Raw genomic sequence first — 10,459 nt, forward strand, 5'->3', positions numbered from 1 at the left:
CATATCAAATGTTTTGCTTGTAAAATACTTGAACTACAATTTGCTATCCGTATCTCAATTATGTGAAATGAGTTTTAATTGTTTATTTACCGATGTTGATGTGACAGTCTTTAGAAGTGATGACTCCTCAATAGTCTTCAAGGGTCATATAAAGTGCAGGCTTTATCTTGTGGAATTTTCACCAGATAAAGCAAGCTTTGAGACTTATTTGATGGCTAAATCTAGCATGAGGTGGCTATGGCATCGTAGCTAGCCCATGCCGGTATGAGGAATCTTAACAAACTTCTAAAGGGCGAGTACATTTTGGGACTAACAGATATTTTCTTTGAGAAAGATATGATTTATAGCGCATGTCAAGCCGGAAAGCAAATTGGAGCACATCATCCCACCAAAAACATCATGACGACCACAAGATCCTTGGAGCTACTTCATATGGATCTTTTTTTATCCTATTGGTTACATAAGTATTGGCGGTAACAAATATGGATTAGTAATTATTAATAATTATTCTCGTTTTACTTGAGTGTTCTTTTTACATGATAAGAGTGAAACTCAACTAATATTCAAGAAATTTGCAAGAAGAGCCCAAAATGAGTTCAACTTGAAGATCAAAAAAATTAGAAGTGACAACAGGAGTGAATTCAAGAATACTCAAATTGAAGAATTTCTTGACAAGGAAGGAATCAAGCATGAATTTTCGGCACCCTACTCCCCTCAACAAAATGGGGTTTTCGAAATGAAGAACCGCACGCTCATTGAGACGTCAGAGAACCATGCTTGATGAATATAGGATCTCCGATCACTTTTGAGCAGAGGCCGTCAACACCGCGCGTCACGCAACAAACTGGTTGTATCTTCATCAGATCTTGAAGAAAATATCATATGACCTACTTACCAGTAACAAACCAAATGTCTCATATTTTCGTATTTTCGAAAGTAAGAGTTTTATTCTCAACAAGAAGCAAAATCCTCTAAATTTGATTCTAAAGTAGATGAAGGTTTCTTGTTTGGATATGGATTGAATGCCTATGCATACCGTGTTTTCAATAAAATCATCGGTTGTGTTGAAATCACACATGATGTGATATTTGATGAAACTAATGGCTCTCAAGTAGAGCAAGTTGATCCTAATATTTTAGGTGATGAAAAAATTTCAAGTGAAACAATCAAGAGGGTGGCAATTGGTGAGATAAGACCACAAGAGCCTAAAGAAAGATTCAAATCAATCATCTTCATCAATTCAAGTGGAGCCTCCAACCTCAAATCAAGATCAAGAAGAATCTAACACATGCCTTGATCAAGATAAAGAAGATGAAGTTGAACCTCAATCACAAGTGACACATCCTAGAATTCATCAAAATGTGCAAAGAGATCACCTCACCGACAATATTCTTATTGACATAAATAGGAGAGTCTCTACTAGATCTCGAGTTGCTAATTTTTGTGAATATTACTTTTTTTATCCTTTTTGGAACCTTTAAAGGTAGAAGATACACTCGAAGATTCGGATTGTGTGATGACAATGTAAGAAGAGTTGAACTACTTCACCCGAAACAAAGTATGGTCATTGGTGGAAAGGCCCAACCAAAACATAATCGGCATCAAATGGGTGTTCCGCAACAAGCAAGATGAAAACGGAATTGTGATAAGGAACAAGGCAAGTTTAGTTGCATAAGGCTTCATATAAATTGAAGGTTTGGACTTTGTGAGACATATGCCCCCGTTGCTAGATTAGAGTTAATCCGTATATTGCTTGCTTTTGCTACTCACAATGATTTCAAGCTTTATCAAATGGATGTGAAGATCGCATTTTTCAATGGATTCATCACAAAATTGGTATATGTTGAACAACCACCCGGGTTTGAGGATCCCGAATTCCCATCTTATATCTATAAACTTCATAAGACACTCTATGAGCTTAAACAAGCTCCTAGAGCATGGTATGAGTGACTTAAGGATTTTCTAGGCAAAAATGGCTTTGAAATTGGAAAAGTTGATACTACTTTGTTTACTAAAAAGTTTGATAATGATCTATTTATGTGCCAAATATATGTCGATGACATTATATTTGGTTCTACTAATAAGTCTTGTAGTGACGAGTTTAGTAAAATGATGATCAAAAGGTTCGAGATGTCGATGATGGGAGAGTTGAAGTTTTTTCTAGGATTTGAAATCAAGCAACTCAAGAAAGGCACGTTCATATGTCAAATCAAGTACATCAAGAATATGAGCAAGAGATTTGACATGGAGAACGCCAACCCTATTCGTATTCCCATGCAAGCTAATGGCCATCTCGACCTCAAAAATGATGGTAAACCCGTAGATTAAAAGGTATACCATTTCATGATAGGCTCATTGCTTTATCTTTGTGCATCTAGGCCCGATATTATGCTTAGTGTTTGCATGTGTGCAATATTTCAAGCTGCTTCAAAGAAGTGTCACTTAGTGTCCGTTAAGAAAATTCTTCGATATCTAGTTCATACACCTAACCTAGGGCTTTGATATCCTAAAATTTCGAGTTTTAATCTCATTGGGTATTCCAATACAAATTATGTGGGTTGTAAAGTTGATACAAATAGTACCTTAGGTACATGTCAATTCTTGGGTAGATCTCTAGTGTTGTGATCTTCCAAGAAACAAAACTCTGTAACCCTATCCACCACCGAAGCAAAATACGTTTTCGCGGGTATTTGTTGTGCACAATTGCTTTGGATGAGGCAAACTTTGAAAGATTATGGAATTTATATGAATAAAGTATCTCTCTTGTGTGACAATGAAATGCAATCAAGATAGCCAACAACCCCATCTAACATTTCCGAACCAACCACATAGATATCCGACACCACTTCCTTCGTGTTTACTCCACAAAGGGACACATAGACATATAACACGTAAGGATGGAAAAACAATTAGCGGATATCTTCACCAAGCCCCTAGATGAGCATATGTTTTGTGAGTTGAGAAATGAGCTAAATATCCTAGATTCTCAAAATGTGGCTTGACCCCCTGCATACAATGTTTATATATTTGCCTATGAGTTTGAACTAATATGGTGAACATGTATTGGCAATGTGTTGTTCTCTCAATGGGTATATACAAACCACATAACGTGAATAAATTGATATTTTTGCAAAAAAGGTGACACTTGGGTTACTTATGCGCAAAATGTGAATCTAGTGCTAAGGGATCTCGTTCTAAATGAATTTTGGTCCTAGTACACTATTTAGATTCATACAAGACCAATCTCTAAGTCAATTCACCATTATTGGTTATATTTGCTCTTTTTGACCGCTTGACAGATTTATTGGTTCATCTTCATACCAATTTATCCATTCTGATCTTCGGATCGTGTTGATCCGCTTGTGATTATAGCTTTGATTGATTGTGTGTTCGTTGATCACAAGTGGTGATGAGGACATCACTCCCTCGGATACATACAATGATCCTCTATTGAACTTTCAAGGTCCAATCACAAGGGCTCGCGCACGACAATTAAATTTAGAGGTGAGCTCGTTCCTAAGCAACTCTTTATATAATTTTGAGAATAGATTACTACCTAATGATTATGTGTTGCTTAGGAATCATAGAGAGGACAAGGAGACACATAGAGGAAGGCTTGGAGGCGTGGAGGAGCAGCTAGGACGTCCAACAACAGCAGGAGGTCTAGTCCAACTCGAGTCCGAATCAGTCTCGACCTCCAGGACCAGCGAGCAGTAAAACGGACGCCCAGGACGCATCCGGACTCCGTTTTCGACGATTCACATATGGTTGGAAAGATAATTTTATAAGGAAACCAATGGCGTTAGTTTGAGGTTCAAATTCCTTCTGAGTCAACGGGAAACGTCGAAACAAGTCAGCATCCAGAATCTGTCCCGGTGCTGCGTCACCGTTTTTGGTCCGTTGGGCCGTGTATCGTCGTTGAGCCCATTAGGGGGGCGTGACCAGGGGGTGTGACGACCCTTAGACCCTTATTATCAGCCGCCGCTGCTCTCGTTAGGGTGGGTTTTGCTTAGATTATTCTATCAAGAACAGTTTCGCCGTTTCGTCGGTTTGTGAGACCCCAACTCGTGAGATTAATCATTCATCTGCAATTTGGTTGCATTCTTTCTTGTTCTTGCTTGTGTTCTTCGATTCGCAGGCAAGGACTTTAGCCTTCTTGGCGAGGTCAACCGTGCAACGCCAGTTGATAACCAGAGGAGACGTGGTGCTGCGATTGCGGGGTTTCGGATCGTGTTGTTCGGAAGCCGGATCGACTTGTGTCTCGTTTCCACCAAATCGAGAGTTACCAGAACCTTTTGGAAGATCGGGAACCCTTGTTCATATTAAGTGGTATTCAGAGCTTCAGGTATACCGTCAGGTTCATATCTACCCTTAGTTTCGAGTGTTTTCGCCTTCGTTCCATAGTCCACTGCCAAATCGTTTTTTTTTTCCTGTCCTACAACCCTTCCGCACCTTTAGCTTTTGCATATTTTAGTTTCAGAGTCCGTCGTGTTGAGTTTGTGTCCTGGTCAAGGTCTTGTTGCTGGTTAGGTCGTGTTAGAGTCCAGTTCGTGTGTTTTCCCCCACCGTTTCCATCAAACCCTAGCCTCCGTCGCATATTTTTCCCACTTTCTTCCCGTTTTGTCCTCTAATTCGGAGTCGTTTCTCAAATCGGGCATAACTTTCGCGTACGAACTCCGTTTTCAGAAAAGTCACAGAGTTTTTCGCATCGAAACGGCGTTTTGGATCCGTTCGTCCCTGCTTCGCTGGGTTCGGCGAAATCAGAACTCCCAAATTCGCCTCCGAAGTTTGAGTTTTCAATTTCCAAATATTTTTCTCATTTTCCAGCTGAACTTCAGAAAATTCTACAGGCCACGTCTTTCACTTGTTTAAGCTCAAATTTTCTGTGGTTCCCTCTTGTGTGCTCCTAAGTGAAAAAAAATATCAAAAAAATAAAAAGAAAAATTCGAATTTTCCTAAAAAAACAACGACAGCCAAAAAAATAGAAAAGAGAGAGGGGCAAAAGAGAAACAATATCTAGAGGAGCACATAGAGAAGGGCAAAGTGAGCTGTGTTAGCGTGTGCTGTTTAGTTCTTTGTTTCTGTTGCTCTTGCTATCCATCATACTTGTTTCTCCACCTTGTTTATCACACATACTTGGTACTTGCAACACTTTAGGCCAGCAACGAGAACAAGTACTTGGGACTATAATTCAGCATTACTATCTGTTTCTGATTTGTGTTCCACATATACATATTTGTTCTCTTTGTGTGCCTTCCAAGCTCCACAGATTCTTCTGGACAGCACTGGTTTGCATCCCTGCAATCGCTCGCACGCCTTCCAGGTATCCTTTGCTTTGTTGGTAAGAACCCTGGTAAGAGCTTGGTAAGGTGTCTACCTTTGCTGATCTTGATTGAGAGGCACCACTCCACCTTTGTAGTACGATTATTAGGGATAACCTTCACTGTTTGTTGTTGTGTTTGTTTCCACAATGTCAGTTGATGGAGATAAAATGCCAAAGGACTTCAAGGAGTGTGTCAGCCAAGAGCAGCTACAAGCTGTTGTAGACAATGCTCAAAAGGAGATGAAGGAGACAGTCATCAAGGCTGTCACTGAAGCGATAATTGAGCTGAAACTCGCAAACGCAGTTGAGCGGGTGGACAAACGGTTATCCGAGCTCACCGACAGGGTAAATACTTTGGAAAACCGTCCTGTGCACAACGAAGATGTGAATGGAAGCAACACCGGTGATGAGTTGTATGATGATGATGGTAATGTTGATCCAGCGGCGACATTGCAAAATAGATTACGGCGTCGTCTTCGCACTAACACCACAGGTATGGGTGGCGTTCCACATCACCACCACCATCGAGGTATGTATAATCGAGCTCCTGAAGATCCTTATGCTAAGGTTAAATTTACTATACCTTCTTTTTCGGGACATTATGATGCTGAGGGATATCTTGATTGGGAAATGACAGTAGAGCAAAAATTTAGTGCCCACCAAGTACCTGAACAACATAGAGTTAGACAAGCCACTAGTGAGTTTAAAGATTTTGCTATTATTTGGTGGACTGGTTTAGCTGCAGATGGTGCCACACCTCGTACATGGGAAGAGCTTAAGGTTGCTATGCGTGATAGATTTGTTCCCCCATCTTATCATAGAGACCTGCGTAAGAAATTGATGCGCTTAGAACAGGGAGATAAATCTGTGCAGGATTATTATGGTGAGCTTCAAAAGGGCTTGATGCGTTGTGGCATAGTAGAGGGAAACGAAGATTCTATTTGTCGATTTTATTCGGGTTTGAGACGTGAAATCCAGGATATTATTGATTATAAAGAATTTAACAATGTCAACCAGTTGTTTCAGTTTGCTATGCTTGCAGAGAAGGAGTTGCAGGGGCGTGAGCAACAGGGCAAGTACAAGTCCAGCACCACATACACGCCGCGCACAGGACCATCCTTGGGGCTGTCCAAACCATCCACTTACAGGGCTCCCTCACCAGCGAGCAAGCAACAAGCAGCTACGGCACCAAATCCGGTCACTACACGACTTTCAGGCTCAGGTAAAAATTCTGTTTTGCAGGGACCTTCCAAGAGTGCTTCCTCTGTTGCATCAACGGGACGCACCTCTGGCATTCAGTGCCGTCGCTGCCATGGATTCGGTCATGTGCAGAAGGATTGCCCAAGTCAGCGGGCATACATTGCAACGGAAGATGGGTACATCAGCGCCTCTGACATTGAGGAAGAAGAAGAAGAAGAACCAGTTGTTGAGGAGAGCAACGAAATCTTGGGCAGTGATGACACAGCGACCTATAGGAGCATCATTGTGCAGCGGGCGCTCAGCACAAAGGTACAACAACCAGAGAAGCTGCAACACCATAACTTGTTCCAGATTTTCTTCGTCATCCAAAATCGGCGAGCACGTGTCATCATCGATGGAGGTAGTTGTAATAATTTGGTGAGTTCAGATCTGGTCAAGAGCTTGGCTTGACCACACGCCAACATCCCCATCCATATAACCTTCAGTGGTTTAATGATGCTGGAAAAGCTAAGGTAACACAAACTTGCAGAGTTTCTTTTTCCATTGGTTCCTATGCTGATTATGTTGACTGTGATGTGGTACCTATGGAAGCTTGCTCACTTTTATTGGGTCGACCTTGGGAATTTGATAATGATGCTATACACCATGGTAGAAGTAATACATATATTTTTATGCATAAAGGAAAGAAAATTACTTTGGTTCCTATGACCCCTGCTGAAATTGTACAAGCTGATAAAGAGCGAGCTGCTAATTTGCGTGATACTAAATCTGAAAATCAGCAAGTTGCTAATTCTCTTTACCCACCTAAAAAGGATAAGTCTGCATCTAGTTCTAAAGTAGAGGGCATAAAATTGAAGGGTGGTGTTATGCTTGCACTAAAAAGTGACCTTGCTGAAATTTCTAATAATGATATTTGCTACACCTTGGTTTGCAAACGAGTTTTGTATTCGCTTGATGATGTTATTAGTTCGATACCTCCTGCTGCCACTAACCTTTTGCAGGAGTATGAGGATGTTTTCCCAGCTGAGATACCCCCGGGACTGCCACCTATGAGAGGGATAGAGCATCAAATCGATTTGATCCCGGGAGCAACATTGCCAAATCGTGCTGCGTATCGAACCAATCCTGAGGAGACTAAGGAAATTCAGCGGCAAGTCCAAGAGCTTTTGGACCGCGGGTATGTACGTGAGAGCCTTAGTCCTTGTGCTGTTCCTGTGATTTTGGTTCCTAAGAAAGATGGTACTTGGTGTATGTGTGTTGATTGTAGAGCCATCAATAACATTACTATTTGATATCGCCATCCTATTCCTAGACTTGATGATATGCTTGATGAGTTGTGTGGCTCTGTAATTTTTACAAAGATCGACTTGCGTAGTGGTTACCACCAAATTAGAATGAAACTTGGAGATGAATGGAAAATAGCTTTCAAAACTAAATTTGGATTATATGAGTGGTTAGTAATGCCTTTTGGTTTAACTAATGCACCTAGCACTTTCATGCGATTGATGAATGAGGTTTTAAGAGCTTTTATTGGACGATTTGTGGTGGTTTACTTTGATGACATATTGATTTATAGCAAGTCTTTGGATGAACATATGGATCACTTACGTGCTGTTTTTAATGCTTTACGTGATGCACGTTTATTTGGTAACCTTGAGAAGTGCATCTTTTGCACGGATCGAGTCTCTTTTCTTGGCTATGTTATTACTCCACAGGGAATTGAGGTGGATGAGATGAAAATTGAAGCCATAAAGAGTTGGCCGGTGCCCCAAACCATCAAACAGGTGAGAAGTTTTCTTGGACTTGCAGGTTTTTATCGTCGTTTCGTGAAGGATTTCAGCGCCATTGATGCCCCCTTACACGAGTTGACAAAGAAAGGTGTGGTGTTCCATTGGGGTAAGGCACAAGAGGAGTCCTTTGACACTTTGAATGATAAGCTTACGCACGCGCCATTGCTGCAACTTCCAAATTTTGGTAAGACCTTTGAGCTAGAATGTGATGCTAGTGGAGTTGGCATTGGAGGTGTTTTGATGCAAGAAGGTAAGCCCGTTGCATACTTTAGCGAAAAATTGCATGGCCCTGTTCTTAATTACTCTACGTATGATAAGGAATTGTATGCACTTGTACGTTCTTTAGAGACGTGGCGTCATTATTTGTGGCCTAAAGAATTTGTTATACATTCAGATCATGAATCGCTTAAGTATCTTCGTTCTCAAAATAATCTGAATCGTAGACATGCTAAGTGGGTTGAATTTATTGAATCTTTTCCTTATGTTATCAAACACAAGAAAGGGAAGGATAATATAATTGCTGATGCTTTGTCTAGACGATATGCTTTGTTGTCCCAACTTGATTATAGAATTTTTGGACTTGACTCAATAAAAGAACAATATGTGCTTGATCCTGATTTTAAAGATGTATTGCTGAACTGTAAAGAGGGACGTACATGGAACAAGTTTGTGATCAATGATGGATTTGTGTTTAGAGCTAACCGTCTATGCATTCCAGTTGGTTCCGTTCGTCTTTTGTTGTTGCAGGAAGCACATGGAGGAGGATTGATGGGACATTTTGGTGCTAAGAAGATGGAAGATATGTTGGCCACATATTTCTTTTGGCCAAAGATGAGGAGAGATGTTGAGCGGTTCGTGGCACGCTGTACCACATGTCAAAAGGCTAAGTCTCGCTTGAATCCACATGGTTTGTATATGCCTCTTCCTGTTCCTTCTATTCCTTGGGCAGATATTTCGATGGACTTTGTTTTGGGATTGCCTAGGACTAAGAGGGGGAGGGATAGTATTTTTGTTGTTGTGGATCGTTTTTCTAAGATGGCACATTTTATACCTTGTTATAAAAGTAATGATGCCGTTTATATTGCTGACCTCTTTTTCAAAGAGATTGTTCGCTTGCATGGTATGCCTTCTACTATTGTTTCAGATCGCGACGCTAAATTTTTGAGTCACTTTTGGCGCACTCTATGGAATAAGTTGGGTACAAAACTATTGTTTTCTACTACTTGCCACCCACAAACTGATGGCCAAACGGAGGTAGTGAACCGCACTTTGGGTACCATGTTGAGAGCTATTTTGAAGAAAAATTTGAAGATGTGAGAAGAATGTTTGCCCCACGTGGAGTTTGCTTATAATCGGGCAACACATTCTACCACCAAAGTAAGTCCTTTTCAGGTAGCGTATGGTTTTAACCCTCGCGCTCCTATTGATCTTTTGCCTTTACCTACCACTGAAAGAACACATAGTGATGCTAGTGCACGTGCTGATTTTATTCGTAAGTTGCATGAAATAACTAAAATAAATATCGAAAAGATGAATGAAAAGTATAGAATTGCTGGTAGTGAAGGTAGGAAAGAAGTCAAACTTGAACCGGGTGATTTAGCGTGGTTACATTTAAGAAAAGATAGGTTTCCAGAGCTGCGTAAGTCTAAATTAATGCCAAGAACTGCTGGTCCTTATAAGATAATTGAGAAAATAAATGATAATGCATATAAACTTGAGTTGCCACCCGAGTTCGGGGTTAGTCCTTCTTTTAACATTGCAGATTTGAAACCTTACTTGGGAGCCGATGATGAGCTTGAGTCGAGGACGACTCCAATTCAAGAGGGGGAGGATGATGAGGACATCACTCCCTCGGATACATACAATGATCCTCCATTGAACTTTCAAGGTCCAATCACAAGGGCTCGCGTACGACAATTAAATTTAGAGGTGAGCTCGTTCCTAAGCAACTCTTTATATAATTTTGAGAATAGATTACTACCTAATGATTATGTGTTGCTTAGGAATCATGGAGAGGACAAGGAGACACATAGAGGAAGGCTTAGAGGCGTGGAGGAGCAGCTAGGACGTCCAACAACAGCAGGAGGTCTAGTCCAACTCGAGTCCGAATCAGTCTCGACCTCCAGGACCAGCGAGCAGTAAAACG

Source organism: Phragmites australis, chromosome 1 (assembly GCF_958298935.1).
Source record: "Phragmites australis chromosome 1, lpPhrAust1.1, whole genome shotgun sequence".
Classification (NCBI taxonomy): Eukaryota; Viridiplantae; Streptophyta; class Magnoliopsida; order Poales; family Poaceae; genus Phragmites; species Phragmites australis.